This window comes from Juglans microcarpa x Juglans regia, chromosome 6D, assembly GCF_004785595.1.
Source record: "Juglans microcarpa x Juglans regia isolate MS1-56 chromosome 6D, Jm3101_v1.0, whole genome shotgun sequence".
In the NCBI taxonomy this organism is placed as follows: domain Eukaryota; kingdom Viridiplantae; phylum Streptophyta; class Magnoliopsida; order Fagales; family Juglandaceae; genus Juglans; species Juglans microcarpa x Juglans regia.
The window spans coordinates 21,646,567-21,668,973 of NC_054604.1; the positions used below are offsets into that span (position 1 = coordinate 21,646,567).

The window sequence follows — 22,407 nt, forward strand, 5'->3', positions numbered from 1 at the left end:
ATCAATTTTGTTCCGTTCGAACGGTTTTCTTTTTTTGAGACGATTTTGTACATCACAAAATATCTTGTTCGAATGAATAGTTTTCCGTTCGAACGAATTTAGTACCTCAAGCATTTTGTCTCCAAAAATATCTTTTAGGGACGAAATTTAATTCGTCCCTAACAAATTTCGTTCTTAAAAATTAAGTTTCTTGTAGTGTATATATATGCTTATATATAGGCTGATGCATTGTCATTTATTTAAAGATTAATAATACGAAAAGCTGATCTTCAATTACTTTTGTGTTCAGTTTTCATAAATTAAACCCTTCACAATTACGATATATCCAAAATGATCCATTTGAATGTTTTGTGATAACAAGGGAGTTTCACAATATGCATATAAATAGAAGGAAAATGTTTGGTCGGCAAAGAGATATATATTATAAAACAAAACTAACACGTGGCTTTATGTTATATATAAGCTACATTACAAAACCTTATTTTAGATTAAGTCTTTATATAAATTGAAACTTTTTATTTCTCAAGATTTTTTCATCAACTTGACACTTGTCCAATAAGCACTCCTTCCTCTTAAGAACTTCAAGAGCAGATTGTGCAGTGCAATAAGCAATAGCCTGAACAGTGACCATTGGATTCACACCTAAAGCTGTTGGAAAGACACACGTATCAGCTATGAAAAGCCCCTCCGCCTCCCATATCTCTCCCAACTGGTTCACCACTGATTTCTTTGGGTCAACCCCCATCCTGCAGCTACCCATCTGATGCGCTGAACATAAGGGAGACGAAAGCCCTCTCAATGGCCTTGAACTTTCCTCGTTCACGAACTTCTCAAACTCATGAGAGCTTGCTTTCTTTACGTTTAGGGTCTTTCCTTTTACGTGATGAGTCCCGATTTCTTCAGCTCCGGCTGCTGAAAATCCTCAGTGCCTTCTCTATCCCTTTCTTTAGATTCTCTTCATCAGCAACTTCCATTTGGTAACTAACTGAGGTCGGTGAAAGAATTGTTCCTGAACCTTTATCCCTTGCCAATGCAAATATATGGGCAGTCCTAGAAAACGGTTTTTCATATCTGTGCCGGAAACCCACGGCATTAACACGGAGAACGTACCGGGGTGCAATGAAGGTGTCTGTATCAATGCTCCATATCCAGACCCATCAAAATTTGCAACAACTGGAGACATTGCTGTCATTATCCCTCCTTCATAGCTTTTCTTCTCCGCCTCTGGTCAAATATCGGATGGGGATTTGTCCGGAAAATAGCCACATGACATTGCCACTGGATGTAGATGCAAGTTCTTTCCAATGTTGGCATTCTTCAACCCACTTCTTTCCAACAATGCTGGTGTGCTGAGGGCGCCACATGCAACGATAATCACCTTAGACTCCACTACACAAATTTCTTTTGCTCCTTTATACTCGTACTCGAAAGCAACCCCAGTTGCTATATTCCTCTCTCTTCCTTTCTTTCTTTTGTTCAAGACTTTGATGGCCTCACAACTGTTGAAGTCCCTGCCCCAAGCAAGCAGTCAACAATGACTGCTTGCTTCTCAACCTCCAGCGTGCAGCGCCCAACGCCTAGTGCCCAACTGTCTACTAAATGCATATTAAATACATTCACACGGTAATGCGATATACATTCGCTTATAAATTGAAGCTTCATGCGAGAGCTTCTGACACACCCAAGGAAGAGAAGAGAAAAGAGAGAGAGCCTGGAGAGCTCTGAGAGAAAAGAAGAGAGTTGAGTTGAGTGGAGTGTGATCCTCCTCCTCTGTAATATTTTCTTGTGTACCACTATTTAATAGTGAAGCTCTTTTCTGTGGATGTAGGCAGTTGCCGAACCACGTTAAATTCTTGGTGTCACTGAGTGCGTAGAGTGTACTCTTTTTTTATTGCTTTTATCCCTTCCGCTGTGTTGATTTCCCCATCAAGTGGTATCAGAGCGATTGTTGGGAAGAGTTTTTTTTATAGAAAACTCGTTTTTAATGTGTAGCTCAGTTTTCAAATTTAAGCATACCACTGTGTTCGTCTCATCGAGACAAGAAAAGCGGTGAAAACCAGAGGCCGGACGGACGCCGCACGCTCCCCCACGCGCCGTCTGAAGATAGGAGAGTGAGTTCACTCTCGACACGCGCCTAACGCGCCAAGGAGAGGCACGAGCGCGTGATACCCACTCTCGGAACGCGCCACACGCGCTCCAGAGAGGCCCTTGCGCGTGAAGTTCACGTGCTTGACGTTTTCTACTGACTCCAGAAGAGCATGAGTTACACGCGCCTACGCGTTCCACGCGCTCCAGTGAGGTTATGGCACGTGAAGAACACGCGCCTAAGCGCTGTTAGTCGCGCCACGTGCTGCACGCACGACAGTGTTCCTGTTTTAGTTCTTTTGCTCATTCCTTGTGCTATCTGAGTCCGATTTTGACGAAACAAGACTCGTTTCCAACAAAATCAAGCGTTCCGGACACAACGGTGCTGTCCGTTTTGCGATATTTCACTTCAAAGATCCTGTACTTGCATTTTGTATTTAGAATCAGTCTAAATCCATGGAGGATTCAGCATCAGGCGCCATGATAAAGCTGACTGCCTCAAACTACAGTATTTGGAGGCCTCGGATGGAGGATCTATTGAACTGTAAAGATCTGTCTGACCCTTTGGAAGATGAAGGGAAGAAGCCAGATGAAGTTACGGATCAAGTGTGGAGAAAGATGCACAAGAAGACTATCGGTCAGATCAGACAATGGATTGACTATAGTGTTTTTCACCACGTGGCCCAGGAGACAGATGCATATAGCCTCTGGAAAAAGTTGGAGGATATGTATCAAGCTAAGACTGCTCGAAACAAGGCCCTCTTGATGAGACGGCTTGTTAACTTGAAGTTGAAAAGCGACACCTCTGTTGTCGAGCACACTAGCGAGTTTCAAAACCTAGTTAACCAGCTCGGATCCGTCAACCTGAATCTTGGCGATGAAGAACAAGCCCTGCTACTTCTCAGTTCGTTACCAGATAGTAGGGAGACGCTGGTGGTCTCCCTCAGTAACTCTACTCCAGATGGCAAACTTACCATGACGATGGTTAAGGATGCCTTGTTTAATGAGGAGGCCAGACGAAAAGAGACAAGCATGAATCAAACTCATGTCCTTGTCACCGAGAGTAGAGAAAGGCCTCGAGGTGATGATAGAGGGAGAAGTGGAGGCAGAAACAGAGGAAAGTCTCAACCACATGGAAGGTCCAGCAGTAGCAGGAACCAGCAGACGGGTAACATGAAATGTTACCATTGTGGCAAAGAAGGCCACATAAGGAAAAACTGCCCCAAGTTTTTAAGGGAGCAAGGTCAAAGCAGTAAGCTGAAGAAAGAAGATGGTGAAACCCTTGTCACTCTTTCGGGAGATGTGGCAATACTCTCCACCAGTGACGAGACGTGTCTGCACGTTGCAAGCCATGATGTTGAGTGGGTGGTAGACACAGCAGCATCATACCATGCCACTTCCCATAGTGAATTTTTCACTACGTACAAAGCAGGAGACTTTGGTACGGTAAGGATGGGAAACGCCAGTTCCTCGAAGATCGTGGGAGTTGGCGAAGTGCAGATAAAAACCAACGTTGGTTGTACCATGGTGTTGAAAGATGTTCGACACATTCCTGACCTTCGGCTCAACCTGATTTTGAGAACAGCCCTTGATTGACAGGGCTATGACAGCTACTTCAGCAATGACACTTGGAAGCTGTCACAAGGTGCCATGGTTGTCGCCCGAGGACATATTTGCGGTACGTTGTACAAGACTCATGTGAATATTGATACTGATAGCCTCAATGCAGCAGAAGACGAGGCATCACCGAATCTGTGGCACAAGAGACTCGGACACATGGGTGAGAAATGGTTGGATATGCTTGCTAAAAAGGCACTCATCAAGGCTGCCAAAGGAATATCGTTAAACCCTTGTGAGTACTGTTTGTTTGGCAAATAATGCAGAGTCTCGTTCAATTCCTCTACGAAGAGAAGATCAGAGTTGTTGAGTCTGGTACACTCTGATGTATGTGGTCCCATGGAAGAAGAGTCATTAGGAGGTAACAGATATTTCGTGACATTCATTGATGATGCTTCACGAAAGGTCTGGGTATATGTTTTGAAGTCAAAGGATCAGGTCTTCGAGCACTTCAAGAATTTCCAGACCCTAGTGGAAAGAGAGACGGGAAAGAAGTTGAAGTCCCTGCGAACGGACAATGGAGGAGAATATGTTTCCAAAAGGTTCGCTGCATACTGCGCTGATCGCGGTATTCGACATGAGAAGACGGTCCCATATACCCCTCAACACAATGGTGTAGCCGAAAGAATGAATCGGACCATCATTGAAAGAACAAGATGCATGCTCAGTATGGCTAAGTTACCAAAGTCATTCTGGGGTGAAGTTGTTCGTGCTGCCTGTTACCTGATCAACAGATCACCTTCCGCACCACTGGATTTGAAGTTCCTGAGAAGGTTTGGTCTGGAAAAGATGTCTCTTACTCTCACCTGAGAGTGTTTGGGTGCAAAGCCTTTGCACACATATCCAAGGAGCTGAGACAGAAGCTCGATGTCAAGTCAACTCCATGTATCTTTGTTGGATATGGAGATGAAGAATTTGGATACAAATTATGGGGTCCAGTGACAAAGAGAATTGTCAGAAGTAGGGACGTTGTGTTCCATGAAAACCAGCATATAGGAACTGAAGCTTCCTCGATGTCAGTAGAGCCTAGTTCCTATACACATCCTGCACCATTACAGTTCGCCACAGATAATGAGGATATGCAGGATCGAGATCCAGAAGCAGAAGAAGAAGCTCAGGGTGTTGAGCAGGGGGAGCAAGAACTCCCTCCACCAGCAGCTGGTGTACCACCATAAGGGTTAGATGGTGATGAACCTCCTTTGGTTGATGAAACTCAACCAAGAAGATCGGTAAGAGGCCGCCTACTGATTCCGTCGATGAGATATCCGGAACCAGACTATATTCTGCTTACTGATGAGGGGGAGCCGGAGAGCTTCCAGGAAGTTCAAACTCATGCTAATAGAAGCCTATGGGTGCAGGCAATGCAAGAAGAGATGAGTTCTTTGCAGAAAAATCAGGCCTATGAGTTGGTGAAACTTCCTGAAGGAAAGAAAGCCCTAAAGAGCAAATGGGTGTTCAAGTTGAAGAAAAATGGCCAAGGAAAGCTGATAAAGCACAAGGCCAGATTGGTTGTCAAAGGATTCCAATAGAAGAAGGGAATCGACTTTGACGAGATATTTTTCCCGGTGGTGAAAATGATGTCAATCCGAGTCATACTCGGATTGGTAGCCAGCTTGAATTTAGAACTCGAATAGATGGATGTGAAGACAGCCTTTCTCCATGGAGATTTAGAGGAGGAAATCTATATGGAGCAACCAGAAGGGTTTGAAGCTCCAGGGAAAGATCACTTAGTCTGCAAGGTAAAGAAGAGTCTCTATGGCCTCAAGCAAGTGCCGAGGCAATGGTACAAGAAGTTCGACTCATTCATGATGAGTCATGGTTACAAGAGACTTGTTGCAGATCAGTGTGTCTATGTTCGAAGGTTCCAGGATGCCAAGTTTGTCATACTCCTTCTTTATGTTGATGATATGTTAATCGTTGGTGAGGATAGGTCCAAGACTAACAAACTAAAGAAGGAACTATCCAAGTCCTTTGACATGAAGGACTTAGGCCCAGCACAACAACTTTTGGGCATGAAGATTGTTCGTGATAGGAATGTCAAAAGGGTGTAGCTATCACAACAAAAATATGTTGAACGGGTCATCAGACGTTTCAACATGGGAGATGCTAAGCCAGTCAATACTCCACTTGCTAACCACTTCAAGTTGAGCAAGAGCTCGTGTCCTTCTTCAAAGAAAGAGATTGAAGAAATGGAAGTAATTCCCTACTCTTCAGCAGTAAGAAGCCTGATGTATGCAATGGTTTGTACCAGACCAGATATTGCTCATGCTGTAGGCATGGTGAGCAGATTCCTTTCAAATCCAGGAAAGGATCATTAGGAAGCAGTCAAGTGGATTCTCAGGTACCTAAAAGGTACATCAAAGATGTGCTTGTGTTTTGGGGGAGCTAAACCAGTTTTGGAAGGCTATACAGATTCAGATATGGCAGGAGATCTGGATAGCATGAAATCTATTTCAGGATTTCTCTTCACTTTTGCAAGAGGAGCTGTCTCTTGGCAGTCTAAATTGCAGAAGTGTGTTGCTTTATCTACAACTGAGTGCGTAGAGTGTACTCTTTTATTACCGCTTTTATCCCTTCCGCTGTGTTGATTTCCCCATCAACAACCAGGAAGAATAGCACCATTGCCTGCACTTACTAAATCCACAAGCCATGTCTCTGAGGTGCCTTTCTTTTTCCCATCCTTGCAGCCAAGACAACACCAACCACAATAATGATCTAGTGGTGAATTTTGAGGAATGGTATTCACAGGATAACCCAATTCTTGACACCCTTTTCTAAGGATTGCGTTTTGGAATCCTTCATTTTGGAATTCAGATTGAACTCCCATATTTTCGCAGACAACATCCATGGCTTCTCTGTATAGTTCACTATAAAATATTTCTAGCTCATGACACACACTCCAGTCCTTAATTACATGCTGAGGGGTTCGAACTAAGGCAGACTAGTTAATTGTAGAGCCTCCGCCAACTGTGGAGCCTGCAAGAATTAGCACACTCGTATCATCCGTCGCCAAAAGACCACTAGACAAATACATTTGCTCCATAGTTGGGCCTTCAAGAAGTGAGAGATTTTTCCTGGCAAAGTAATTTCCTTTCTCCAAGGCAAGCACTTTGTAGCCAGCCTTGGCCAAAACACCAGCAACAACTCCCCCACCTGAGCCAGAACCAACCACAACTGCATCACATTTGATAGCTAAAGAATGATTAGATGAACCTGAATGATTGGGCTTCCAAGATGGAAGTGAGACAGGAAACCCAAACCCTCGTAGCATATCGACAGCCATGTCCCTTGGTTTCTTCAGATTAATGAGGCCTCTGTAATGAGGTCCACAAAAGTCTTCTAATGTTTCTTCTTCTTGTTGATCATCACATTCTCTGAATCCAGTTTGTTTTAATGTCTTGGACTGCTGAGTTTGGGCTTTGCACTTTGAGTCTGGTCCAGTGTAGCCGATTGCTTTCCATGACAGGTTATCATCCACCTGAAAAATAATAATTTTTGCATTATTAAGGGCCAAAATGTTAAAACACCACAAGTTGTTGTCCCAGTCTGTAAAATATCTTGTTCGTGCATGCATCGTGCAGACGAAATCACCAACTTAATTAATTATGATCATGATATTATTGACCATAATTAGATACGATTTTGCAGCTATTTGAATTTGAACCACATAAATTCGAATTTTTGTGATAAATATATTGAAGTGATAAAATCCATATTATTAAATTTGAAGAAAATAATATAGATTTAAATAAATCCTTACGATCCACTTACCATGCATGTACATGAAGCCACCAACCATTACTATAAAAAAATTACTTATTTATAGTTAAGTATTTCTTACAAAAATAATTATTTTTTATTAAAATAAATATATTTTTATCGTAAATAATTATTTTTATAATAAATAATCTGTCATAAAAATATATACATATATATATATATATATTTAAATGTATTAGCTTCTGTGTTCACAAGGGGAAGAAATTTGCTTTCCCTAAAGATATTAAATGCTCATCTTTAGTTAATGCTTACAAGTCACGATCGATTGAATTTGCTTCGTTTGGATCTAGATATAACTACTCTCAACTCATATCAACTCATCATTATAATTTTTTTAAATTCTAACATAAAATATAATAAATAATTTAATTTTTTTAAATTTTAAAATAATAATAATATTAAAAAATAATATTTTAAAAATATTTTATCATTTCAACTCAACTCACTTCAATATTCAAACGCAACTTAATCTCTAGTTAGCTAGCTATTTCCGTATATATGTGCTATTTGTCTTTCTTTAGTGGCTAGATTTCTTGCCGATGACATGTTGTGCCATTAATTGAAGCTACGGACAAGATTGAGATCAAAAGATCACTAAGTACAGCTCATTGAAATCAAAAAGATGATTTTGTTGAATACGCACTGTAGAAAGTTTGACGTTCTTGGTTTTTACTAGCACGTACGAGAGAGACAAGCACTAACCAAAAGTGAGAATTTATTTTGTATCTCACGTGTTAGATACAATTTGGATACTATGAGTGAAATTTGACTAGTTTTGGGTTTTATTGAGATTTTATCAAAAGAAATATATCATCCATGGAGAGATATCAGGATCATGCATGTAGGTGTTTATTAGTGGTTTCGTCTTTTTTCCTACCGTCATCACATTATTATTTTTTCCGCTATGGTTTTGTTGCAATTAATTATCATCTGTATGGGGACGGGGCCAGCACTACGTGGCCTCCTTTAAACCAGATGCTCTATGATCAGCCTTCTTTTTTTTTTTAGCCAAATATATGGGCCAGTACTAGTGGTCTTGAGTCCGGACTTTGAAATTATATATGTTTAGCATTTTTTCCTTATTTATTTATTTTTTTCTGTTTCTATGTTTAATTTAATTTGTCAATGATTCTCGACTCGTTTGGATTGCTAGTGAAATAAAATAAAATGAGATAAAATAATTTTAAATAAATTAAATAAAATAATTAATTTACTATCTCACTTAAGATAACCAAAACTTGGAACATGAATTTTAGGAAATTTGAATCCAAGATCTTTCTATATCATTATATATATAATTAATTTACCAGTTCCAACTTCATATCCATATCCAATGTGCTAAATTATATGGTAAATGATCCTATTACGAGACCTGTTTGATTCTAAAATGATAAATGCATGGTGTGATCATTTAAAAAAGAATATTCATATATAAAATGTTATTTTCGCTGTATATGTATGGTGGAAACAGGCTAATACTAGTATTAATACATGACATATGTCATGTATATAAATGCATGCATATTGCTGTTGGTTGATTAGGACATCTCATATTTTTAATTTTATAAATATTTATTCTTGTCTCCATTAAATAATTCGATCTTTATTTGAAAAATATTCTTGAAGATTAACATTTCTTAATCAAAAAATAATAGAACAAGTAGGTTTTTTATTTGGTTTGGCAGAAAAAATAATAAGATTAATCAATATATTTTTGGAATTTGTATATATGTTGGTTCTCTAGTACGTAATATATATTTTAGATTTCAGCATATTATATATATATAATATATTCATTAATGTCGGTACGTACGTACGTAGGCCATATATATATATATATATATGCGTCTATTATATGCAAGTGGCCTGGTGTGACTGATCATGAATAATTAAAATGAATTTAATATGACTAATTGGGTCATGACCCAGTAGCACCGCAAGTTGAGGTCCGTATGTGATCTGGGGACGATCAGGAAATGCATGGCTGCAGACTACTGCTCATGAATTATTGTTTGCATTTTATTTAGGAGTGTAGAAAGTTATAATAATTAGATAAGATGAGTTGAGATTAACTCTAAATCTAAACGAGACTCAATTTAGTTTGTTTTTACAAAACATTTCATCTGATCATATCATCTACTTATTACAACTTTTTAAACTCTCAAATAAAATATAAAAAATAATTAATTTTTTTAAAATCTAAAAAAAAAAATATTAATATTAAAAAATTATATTCTAATATTATTTTATTTAATTTTTATCTCATCTCATCTATGTAACTAAACATAGGCTTAATTTGCATTCAATTGATCTGAGCTAGCGTCACTCAAATCAACCCCTATTAATTTTAATGGTCTTTCCTATTCTTTGATCATTCTTTTCAAATAATTTTACGAGAGTGGAAAGTAAGAGTGTGTGTATATATATATATATAGCCAGTGGACCAAAAAGATATATGGCTGGAATTAGTGGGTACATGACAGTGGCCTAGCTAAGGTCCAACTTCCAACAAGTGACATTAATTTTGGTATGATCTGTGAGAGATTTGGGATTCAAACGAATCCCCCATCTCTGTTAACTAGAAGAACAAAAAAAAAAACTTGTCGGAAGTAGCACTTAAAACTTTAATTTTATATATATCCATTCCAGAGTTAAATTGTTGGGTGATATAAAAGGAATTAATTATATATAGAGAAATGTTACATTCAGTCGTAGAGTGTATAAATATCGTATAGTCGTTTTAAAAAAGAGTAGGGTCTATTATTAAAAAAATAATTTTTATTTTATGTGAATTTCGTATTTATTTATTTTTTTAAAGTGAATAAAAGATATTTGCAGAATCAAAACTGTATATATGATTTCTCTATAAACATATATCGGGGAAAATGATTCGTGCATGCAGCATGTTAATAAGAAGAATATATAATGATGGGCGAGTACATATAGAACAAGAAGCTTCATGGTCCTGGAGCATTCTTAGTTTATAGAAGAAACTGAGAGACCAGGAAATCACGATTTCTTCCCGTTTCTGCCTAGACACCTGAGAAAATCTTTGAAAGTATGGGAATTTGCTTGAAAGGCCTGCTCTCCCGCATAGTATGAAGGTCCCAATCCATGTTGATAAAAGGAGCAGTGCCAATCGGATCATCCACTTCTTTGGGTTCTTGAGTAGGAGAGCGCTCTTCCTTCTCCAAGATTTCTTCACTTCTCCCAGCTGTGAAAACGTTCGTGCCTTCTCCAAGAAGTCACTTCACTTCCTGATTGTTGATTCACATATTTAGAGTATATTTTCCTTTCAATTGGATATTTCTTTTTATTAGCTCGTTTCAGGGGGATCCTCCCCCCTCCACACTATTTGTCCCCTTTTAGAGTTAAACCGATGTCGTTCTCTAGTTAGTATGCTAGAGGGATACTAAGTACTTTCTTTATACTGGGTTGGCACATTAGGAAATACCAATTTAATAGAGACCACAACCTCTATGAAATGAAGTTCTCCTTAGGAAATCCCAATTTAATAGAGCAAACAACCTCTAGACATTTCCCAATGCAGTTATTTGAAGAATACGAATATTTTTTAAATATATGTTCTATTTAATAATTCTTTTATGAAAAAATATTTATTTTATTAAATTATGAAATCTCTTGTTTGGCTTTATTTACGTAAGTACATAGCATCCTTAACCCAAGGAAAGTGGGTGTCACACCATTTGAGGTGGGAGAACTCAATGACAAACATAGATTGCTTATCTATGTTTGGTTGGGACTCTTATTCTTTTAAGCTATAGTGCTCTAAGTCCAATGAAAAACATATATAGGTAATCTAATGGTTCATTTCTCTCCTCAACGGTGTTCGATTATATCTCATGGTTATTAACAATCATGAATATTTTTAATAGAAACAATGAGAAGATTATGGCATTTGTGCCATCGAAAAGGTCATTCATTCCCTCTCACCTATGTTTGAGCATGCATTTGTAGCAATTGAAGAGTATGAGGACCTGGAGAAGCTTACAATTGAGGAGTTGATGGATTCTCTCCAAGTGCATGAGCAAAGGATTGAAAAAAAATCCTAATTCTACTATATTAGAACAAGCACTAGAGTAAAAAATGACTAAATGAACGAGGGAAACCTAGCCCCAACCAAGGTCGTTGTAGGGGCAGCGGCATGGAAGTTACCAACTACCTGACCAAATTCAGCAGAAAAATAGCAGCTCCAAAAGCCGGGAAAGAGGACGCAACTGAGGAAGAGGAAGACCCACACATGGTCATGGAAACACCAAAAACATCCAATGCTACAACTGCTCGGTAGAAGGCTCTTAGTAAAAAATAAATAAAGGGTCACAAGCTTGTAACTCTTTGCTCTGACCAAGGCAACAAGAGTATTGCATGGAAAATGGCATAAAACATTAATTTAGTACTGCTTAAACACTACAAAAAAGGGGATTGTTGAAAGGAAGAATTGTACCATCTTTAATATGACTATAACCATGCTAAAGGAAAAAGGACTACCAAAAGAATTATGGGCAGAAGCTGTGGCATTCTCAAACTTATCTACTCAATAGTTATTGTAACACCCAGGCCCACCATTGAGCTCAGGCCAAGCTCGAGTACTATAATTGTTTTTTTGGTTAATATGTGTAGAAAGCCCACTTGAGATTTAACGAGAAATTTTGAATAGGCCACGCGTCCAAACTTTATTTGAGTAATGCATATAGTCGTAGTATGTGTAAGTGCCGTGCAGTCATTTTGAAAAAGAGTGTGGTTCACTATTAAAAAATTAGTTTTTTCTTTCATATGGGTCTCATATTTACTCATTTTTTTTCAAAAAGATTGTGCGGTGCTTGTGCACTCTACGATAGCAAATATCATTTCTCAATTTATTTTGTTAAATATGGAATTTTATTGGGCTTGATAATTAGGTTCAAACCATTTAATATTTTAGGAACCAAGTGGAATCTATTTATTTGGTAATTGGCTCGTAAAATTTATGGGACGAATTGGATAATTTTAGAATTTGAGTCAAGCACCATTAGTATTTATTAAATACTCAACCCATGGAAAAAGGGACAAACCAAAGAGATTATTTGGACTACTTTAGCTGACCCAAAACTCACGGAAATGGCCAAACCTTGTACGCCAAAAACTCAAGCCCGTGAGAACCAAGTCCAGACTCCACGCCATGCACATATCCATTTCACTAGGGTTTTCAGCAACTATTATATATACACACACGTTAGATTTCACTAGGGTTACCACTAATCTCCATTAAAGCTCTCTTTCCATGCACGTCATTGCACCGTGGATAACAAAAACCCACAACTCTTCACAACCACCACCACCCTTTAGACTACATGTCTTTCTCCCCCACATCCCATCGTCTGGAACAGGATAGCCCCCTGCTGCCCCCCATAATGAAACCACAGTACCAAGCTACTGCCATTGGATGATGTTGCAAATGACACAGCCCAACGTCTGCAGCCATAGGAAGCACCATACGTCTAGTACCACCGAACTGCAAGATAACCACCACCTTCACATCATCCGAAACCCAGCCCTACGCCTCCACACACAACCAATGTAACCTCTGTTTTAGGCAAGCCGAAATAGAGAAATGTTACTGCCTGTAGCCAAAGCCCCGTTGTATGCCACTAACATTGCACCAACCACCGTAAACCAAACTGAAAGGCCTCAATTTCCCCTACACCGAAACAGAGCACTTGTTTCCCACTATGAGCCACAGAGCCACTACCACCCTTCTTTGTTTCTCCGACACCAAACGGAAACCACCAATTGTGCACTGTAGCCTAGACTTGAACTCGCAGTGAAGCCACCGACACCTACCTTGATTCCTCCTCCATGACATATCATCGAGCTGTGCAACCCCCATAGCTCAGTCATGCTACTCCCCACGCCACCTTAGTCTTGGTCAACACACAATCCAATGTATGTAAGCCCCTCTCTCTCTCTATCTCTTTCTCTCCACTTTCTATCTCTCACATTATTTTTCTATCTCTCTCTTAGTGCTCTTCCTTCACACTTGCCGCTATCAATCTCGATCCAGCCACCTAGATTTGCTGTCGCAAGTTGCTCTATTGGTGAGTCTAAGACCCCTGTCGCATGACTTCATACTCTGGTGAGTCTTCTGTCATTTGCAAAGATGGGCTGCCTTTTGACCTTTTCGTAGTATAACCATTGGTGTAGTATTATTTACAAAAAATGCCATCAAGCCCTTTTGTCATGTCATTTTTCGTAAAGCACCTGAAGAACTCTTTGAAATGTTTTAGGTTATTGTCCTTAATAGGTAACTTTGGTAGAACACTTATTGACTTGGGCTAGCCTTGACTTTTAAAATTGGGCATATATTTTAAGTTGGGATTGATTTTAAATCGACTTGTGTTTGAGTTGGGGTTTTGTTAAGTGAGTATAGGTTGGAGGTATATTTTACATGGGCTTAGTTTTAATTTAGTAAATATGTTAGGCATACACATTATTTTACAAAAATAAATTATAGTTTAATGTACTAGTCAGAGAAATTAGTGGATATCGATAGATTTAGGAAGTGATGATATTTTAGGGCTACTAGAATTTTAGATCTTTAGGAAAAATAGGTTATTTTAGTATTTCAGGCTTACATGTTTAATTAAAGATTTAAGTGTCTATTTTATAGGTGATGATTGATATTCGTTTAGCACTATTGTAGAAAAATTCAGAAAAGTTAAAAAGTCCAGGTAAGTGAGGTTTCTATGTTAGACTTTGCATAAAAGGAATGGACTGAGGTTGATTTTATAAAAAATATGCATGTTTTGTTATGAAAATAAAACTTGAAAACAATCTCAGTAATTTATCAAATTTGAAAACAACCTCAGTAATTTATCTGCATTACTCATGAAATCCATATAAGAAGAGAAAAAATACTTTTCTATCTTAACTAGTGTAGACATTGGCTATTTTTTACATTATGTTTTTGAACTGTGCAAAAATAGCGAATATGAAAATTTATATGAAAATTATCTGAATTTGTTTGGTGTTCTGTTATGATATGATGTGTCCTCTGAAAACCTCTAGCATGACATTCTGTTTCTATTTTGTTTTAAACTTACCACGAGTGTTAAAACTGTGGCCTCTATTTGGGTTGGTACCAAGTTTTCTGTTTTGCTGCTCCAACTTTGGAAATAAAGTGCCTTTTTGCGTAGTTTTTCTCTTGTGTGCATACTCGGGGCTCCAACAATAATAAGTGGAAGACTTTACATTTTGTCTATGCGCAGTTGGCCTTTGGGATTTGCATAACCTTACCAAGGGGTTAAACATGGAATTCTATTCTTACGTAATGATGTTTTAGTTATGCTATGACAAAGGACTTTTTAATATGAATATTTTGAAGTATCACTCTGATATTTTGATAATATGTTTTGGTTCAGCATTCTGAAACTAGAAATGTTTTGTTTTGCATTTTGAACTCTGTAAATGCTTATGTTTACATACTAGTATAGGTTATCTGCTTATTGAGTTGTTGATAACTCACTCCTCATCTCCACAATATTTTTCAAATAATTTGAACGTTCAGTTGATGATCAAGATTATGGAGCATGAGCGAAATTATTTAAATATGATGAATTAAGCACAAAATGGATGCCATAGTTATTGGAGAATGTTATTCAGTAAATTTTTCGTGCTCTGATGATGTGGTATGTTAAGAGGTTTACATTTATATTAAGATTTTGTGGTGTTCTATAACAAGCCGCTAGAAATTCAATAGTGAAATCTCTTTAGGCTTTAGAAACCTCATGAAAATTCCATAAGTTTTCTGGAGTGGACCATCGCGTAAGTTTTAGTCTATCGGCATAATCAATGTTGACACTCACTATGGTTCTAGAAGCGCAATTTTATTTATTTGAGATAGTTATAAGTTTCAGAATGCGATATGGTCTACCCCATTAGACTCAGTTGGTTATTTAGGATTTTATGGCCCAATAATCCCATTTTGAATTTTCGAACGAAACGCTTATTCAAAAATGTGTTTTGATTACTTTGAGGCACTTCGGGATGAATTTCGTTAAATGAATTTCATGACTAGTTTAGTATGTATATTTAGGACTTTTCAGTACAAGTTTTATTCTACACTTTCCCGGAGTGAATAGTAATCTCAATAGTAGCAACTAACGCAATGTTTTTAGAATCGCAATGTGGAATATACAAATTAGGTTGGAGAAGTTTTATTTGGATACTTGGTAAGATTTTATCCACACTTGGTGAATAGTATTGGATACTTGTCACCAAAGAGGAACCATGAGATAGATTATGAAGGAAATCAAGATGTGAGATTAAGCCACCTAAGCCAAACCCTAATTGATCCGATTTCTAGTGTTGTGTTTAATCACTTGATTAAATCACTTCCACTTGTTATTTATTCCTCAAATTCATGTTATGACATCATTATCCACCCCTTTAAACATTAAAAATTTGATTGGACTATGAAAAATTAGATTTGGGCTTGACAGCATCTTAAACCCTAACCAAACCATCTCTAAACCCCAAATGAGGCCCGTTCGTTTAAGGCCCACGAATTTTGGCCACTTGACAAAAATTCTTGAGCAAGTTTTCCCTCTCCCATGGCAGACTAACCTCAACCAAAAGCATCCTTTAAAGTCAAGCTTAATGTGAAGCCAAAGGCCACCTCACCACCACCCTACTCTTAGATATTTCCTTGGCTAAAAACCACTCACTATTGCCCAATCTTTTGCCCTTGTTTTGGCCAAACCCATCATCACTCAAACATCACTCAAGCCCTCCTTTCGCTCTTCAGAATGTGTAAGAGGCATGCAAGCCATTTCCACATTCACTTCACCACTTTTCAATCATATTCTTATAAAGAAACTCTTAGGAGCTCTCTTGGGTAGATTTCAGTGGCTTTTTGTGTGCCAATTTCATAACTTTTGTAAGTTTCATCTCACAATGATTCCTCATAGAAGTTGTTATTATTTGAGTCTAGTTTCTGTAGGTATCTTATTTGTTTGATTTTATGGTGGTTTGATCGGTCGAAAGTTATTTTAATCGTGGAAAGGTCAATCTGGGCGACAATCTAGATAGTGTGTTGTTTTTTTTTTAGTTTTTAGATTAGTTGCATGAGTAAAGCTTTTGATGAAAGATTTTTTCAGATCTAGAAACTTAGAAACTAGAAGAGAAAAAATAGTTTATGTTTTAAGAAAGTTTGAGTCTTTTGTAGTTTAATCTTACTCCAATGATGTTAGTTTCAAATATGTGAATTTTTATGCAAGAGATCATACAGTTGGGTCAAAAGTTTTATGTCTTTAGTTAGATCCATGTTTTGAGTTATTTTAGTCATGTGGTTTTATGTTTAATACTTGGATCACTTTAGGACACATTTTTAAACCATGTGATGTTTTGGTTTCAAGATCTCACCATAGAATTCCTTAGATCAAATGTTTGTTCAAAGCTAGTTGAGAAAGAGATTTTGTTTTTGGAGAAAGAGATTTTATTTTTGGCTAAGTATGGAGGCGAGTGCTTCAAATGATGTTTTGTGATCTTTGTTGACTTTTATGTGTTCATTCAAAGCATGTTAGTTCTTGAGAATGTGTTATGAACATGTTAGAAGAAAATTTTGGATTTTTGGAGTTTTTGGAAATGTTTTGAAATAGTTCAAATCTTGAGATTCAAGAGTTGTATGTTAGTTTAAAAGTTTGGATCTTGTCACTAAAGAGTTTTGTGATTATGTGAAGTATTATTTTGATGGATGTTTTAAGAATTTTTTTAAGCTTAGGATATGAGAATCTTTGTTACAATATTCCAATATGATCATGAGTTTTGGAGTTGGATAAAATTGGAACAAAAATAAAGAGAAATTACCTTTGATAGTTTCAGGCCTATGGTGTTTCTCATAGTTGTGTTTGATTTTAAATTTTTCTAAATTGATATTTGAGTTTACGATAAAATTTACATGCAAAATTTAAATTTTGGCGATTTTTGGAGTTAAAATGTGAAATCCTTAAGTTAAGGATAAAATGATTATTTTTTTAGATATAAAGGGTAAAATAGTAATTTTACTTTAAGTTAGCATTTCTTCATGTTTCTATTTGTTAGTGATTAAGTTTCTAACATTTAGAACTCCGACTTACAGTTTCTCGTATTTTGTGTTTTACCTCGTAAAATGTAACAATCACTATAAGTTAGCTTTTAACGTACTATCAAATTACTACGTATGTGTAACAGGTAATGAAACTACAGTATATGTATGTATGTTATCATATATGTCATATTATGTCATGTCACTTCATGAACAACTTATACTGTAATGTATTTCTATCTGTCACAAGTATATCATGTTATGTAATGTTATTTGTTACATGTATGTCATGTTATGAAATGTTGTATTTTACATGTTATGCCATGTTACAAAATATTGTCTATTATGTATTATGCCATGTTATAAAATATTGTCTGTTATATGTTAGCCATGCTACAAAATATTTTCTGTTACATGCTACGTATTATTTTATAGTTCATTGTACTTCATGTCTTTCAACTCACGTTATGTCATGTTACCTTATGCCAGGGCTTCTGTCCTTTAGTTTCATGTCACGCTTTGGCTTGAGTACAATTTGGATATCTTGAGAACAACTTTTCAAGTTATATCAAGTCCGTTTATGTCTATCACATCCATAAGTGCTAGGATGAGATAATATCCTAATTGAACTCTTTTGTTCTCGTCGGAGTATCTAAATTAGTGTGAAATTTTTTAGGTTGACAAAGTACAGTCAACAGATTGTGAATGAAGCTTAAGTAACTAGTCACCGGAGCGCACCAGACACCAACACCGAAGGAGCCATATTTCATTTCACGTTATGTGTACTCGTGGGGGTGTAAATACCTGATACAGAATACGTATAATACATGTGTCCACAACAATATTGGCACATACATTATGTGTGTCTGCAATAATTATGACACATGCAATACGTGTGACCATAGCAATTGTGGCACATATGTTAGTGCACTCACAGTTGGTGCAAATACTTGTGTTGTGATATGGTAATCAACAGTGACACATGGCTTAGGGGGACCCGTGTAGTAACCACATGGTCACTTTTAATTATCTCGTTTGATACACAAGAATATCATTATGGTAACCCCACGAGACAAAAATGCCATTATGGTACCCCATAAAAGAAGAATGTCATTATAGTAACCCCATGAGACAAGTATGCATTTCAAGTTCATATTCAAGCTATGTTTCAAGCTCACGTTCATGATATGCTCAAGTTCACGTTCAGTTATGTTTCAAGTTCAGGTTCATGCTATGTTCAAGTCCAGGTTCATGATATGTTTCAAGTTCATATTCATGCTATGTTCAAGTTCACATTCATGCTATGTTCAAGTTCATGTTCAGTTATGTTTCAAGTTCACGTTCATGATATTGTTCAAGTTCAAGTTCACGATATGTTTCAAGTTCATGTTCATGCTATGTTCAAGTTCACATTTATGCTATGTTTCAAGTTCACGTTCATGCTATGTTCAAGTTCATGTTTAGTCATGCTTCAAGTTTACATTCATGTTATTCAAGTCAAGATTCAAGTCATGTCAATTTAGGCGGTGTTACACGTCAAGTTATTTTATGCGTGCTTATGACTTTGATTATGCATTCATGCCTCTACTGCTATGCATGTATCATTAACCTCTGTGAAATTCTCTGTTAACTTGCTGAGATTTGTTTTCAAATCTCATCGTGATAGTCCGACCTACCATTCCCCCTGAATGTTTGGAGATGTGTCAAGTCCATGAAGGGGAGTAGAGCCTGGCTGATTGGAGAAGGTTGATTAGACGACGCTAACGCGAGGCAGAGCTTATGGTCTCATTCATTAGATTTTTTGACAGCATTATTACATCGTTGGCCGAGTTACATGAGTCACTCGATGAACTAGCCTAGTTGTTATTATTTTGATGATGTAATTATAGAGTTTGATCTCCCATGTTTTGAGATAACAGTCTTCTGAGACCTGTACTGTAATCATGGATGTTTATCATTTCCATATGTATAGATCATGTTTTAAGTATTTGAGATATTATTAGTTTGGAACATAGTGCTACTCAAAGAAAAAAAATTATCCGCTGTGAATATTACATACTGTTATATGCATGTTATGAACATTGCATCTTTATCTGTCATGAACGGAAGCAGGAAACCTTATATTACATGTCTCGACGCTTCAGATGTCCGTCTGATCCAGAGCAAAATCAGGGGGCATCACATGTTCCTAGTTAATCATTTCGGAGTAGTTGGTTTAAAATAATGAAATCTGTGTAATTAAGAATTTAGAGCTTATATTTATATTGTGAGATATGACTTTAAGTGATAGGTAGTAATTCTCTGACCCATTCGGGTATGGCACATTATAGTTATCCTACAAAAAGTATTAAGAACATGATGCCTCAAGAGGAGTGGAATGGTTACAAGCCAAGTGTGGCGCACCTAAAAATCTTTAGGTGTATTGCTTATTCCGAAGGTCCTAAAGCCAAAGAAGGAAGCTTGATGATCATGGTGAAAAATCTATCTTTATTGGATATAGCGAAGAGTCAAAGGCATACTAACTCTACAATTCATGAACAAAAAACTTAGTGGTTAGTAGAGATGTTATATTCGAAGAAGAAAGAGCTTGTGGATGGAAATATGAAGAAATTGCAAAAGAGTAGTATGTGTTGGAGGAGCCACAAGAAATATCAACAAAAGTTCCACCAAGTACCCCACCATCTTCTCAACTTGCTACATCGTTCGTAGCGGAAAGAAACTCTAGACTCTCTACATCGGGAGATAGTAGTGGCATATCTTCCACAAATCAAAGTAGAATCAAGATGAGAAGTCACAAAGACATCTATTAGCAGACAAAAGATGGAGAGACTGATTTTTTCTGTCTATGTGTTGATCATGAGACTCTCACTTCCTAAGAGGTTGGAAAAGAAGATTGTTGGCTATCAAAAATGGTAGAAGGGATTCATGCCATCTAAAAGAATGAAACATGGGAGTTGATAATACTCCCACCAAACCAAAAACCTATTGGTGTTAGGTTGTTGGACAAGATCAAGCGCACCACATAAGGTGAAATTGAACGGTCCAAGGAGAGATTGGAAGCAAAAGGCTACAAACAGATGTATGACATCAACTATGAAGAAGTTTTTGTACCATTTGCAAGACTTGATACTATGACATTGTTCATCTTAATTATTCATCATAGATGGAAGATATACCAACTTGATGTAAAATCTACCTTCCTTAATGGCGTCCTTGAAGAAGAAGTGTACATACAACAACTAGAAGGCTTCAAAAATGAAGAAGAAGAAAACAAGGTGTATTGCCTAAAGAAAGCACTGTACTGCTAATAAAATGCTCCAGGGCCAGTGATGCACATGTTGATAGTTACCTCCATCAGAATGGCTTTTCTAAATATCCATATGAGCATGCAGTCTATATGAAAAAAACTCATTTGTGAATTTCTAATCGTTTGTTTATATGTTGATGATCTTTTGTACACAGGAAATAGTGAGGAAATGATTGAGAAATTTAAGCAATCGATGGTTGCATTTCAAACTTGGCTAGAGATGACAAAGCTATGGAATTCTCCACTCTGGTGTAGGGAGCTATGACGGTACACTAGTATGCAGCCACATTTACCGAGTTTTCATGTTTTGTTACACATTTAAACCCTGATAAAGAGAAGAAGGCATCTAAGTTCAAACAAGGACTGAACGAAAAAGTTTATGAGTGAGTGGTGAGCTTTCAGATTCAAAACTTTTTAGAGTTAGTGAATAAGGCCACAGTTTTTTAAAGAAGCTTTCAAAGAAGAGCTGCACTGCATGATCAGAGAAAGATGACTACTTCATTTGGGTATCATTCTAGAATGGACTAGGGACCGTGGAAAAAGGGAACAAAGATAGTAGCTTGGGTAAGAGGCCAGTTTAGGGCACCCAACAAGCATATCAATGTAGGACTTGCAACCAAGTACATGCCGGAGAGTGCAGGAAAGAGGTAGGGCTATGCTTCTATTGTGGTAAACCAGGTCACTATCTTAGGGATTGTCCATTGCAATTGGACAGCAATAGGGCTGCCATGCCACCACCAGCCAGGACAAATGGGACAGCATGAGGCAACACCCAGTGTACTACTGCCTGCATGGGTTTTTGTACTGACACTTGGAGAGGCTGAGGATAGGAATGATGTGATCACTGATATGACTTCTTTGTTTTGCTTTAAGATATTAATTTGGTGGTTCTTTTTAAGACTTTGGATATTTTAGTTCATGGATAATGTTGAACGTGATCACATGTACAATTTCTTTATTTTCTAATAATGCCATTGTGTTATTTGACTCGGGAGTGACACATTATTTTGTTTCCTTGGCTTACTTTAGATTTTGCACTTTAAAAACAAAAAAGTTGAAGCACAAGTTAGTGGTCTCGACCCTAACAAGACATTCGATAGTCTGTGATGAGATTCTACCAGGGTGTCTTTTATCTATTAAGGGAAGACTAATGCCAGCTGATTTAATAGTGTTTCACATGATCGGGTTTGATATATTTTGGGTATGGATTGGTTGGCTTCCTACCACGCTAGTATTGATTGTTTTAAAAAAGTAGTATTTAGATCCCCAAAAGAAAGTGAATTTCGGTTTGCAGGGTCGAAAGTGAGGTTGCATTCATCCATCATATCTGCCATTCAGGTTGGAAAATTGTTACGTGATGGTTATCAGAGGTTCTTAGCCTGCGTGGTAGAAGCACCGAAAGAGGAGTTAGAGCAGATATCGATTGTGAGTGATTATCTAGAGGTTTTTCTAAAAGATTTATCTGGACTACTGCCCGAGCGAGAGGTAGAGTTTGCTATTGAATTAGTCCGAGGCATGACGCCTCTTTTGAAAGCAC

At 37.3% G+C, this 22,407-nt stretch overlaps 1 pseudogene; it reads right to left on the reverse strand.

The window, feature by feature from the left end:
- Positions 1-451: 451 nt before the first annotated feature.
- LOC121235458 lies at positions 452-11,745 on the reverse strand (annotated as a pseudogene).
- Positions 11,746-22,407: the final 10,662 nt, after the last annotated feature.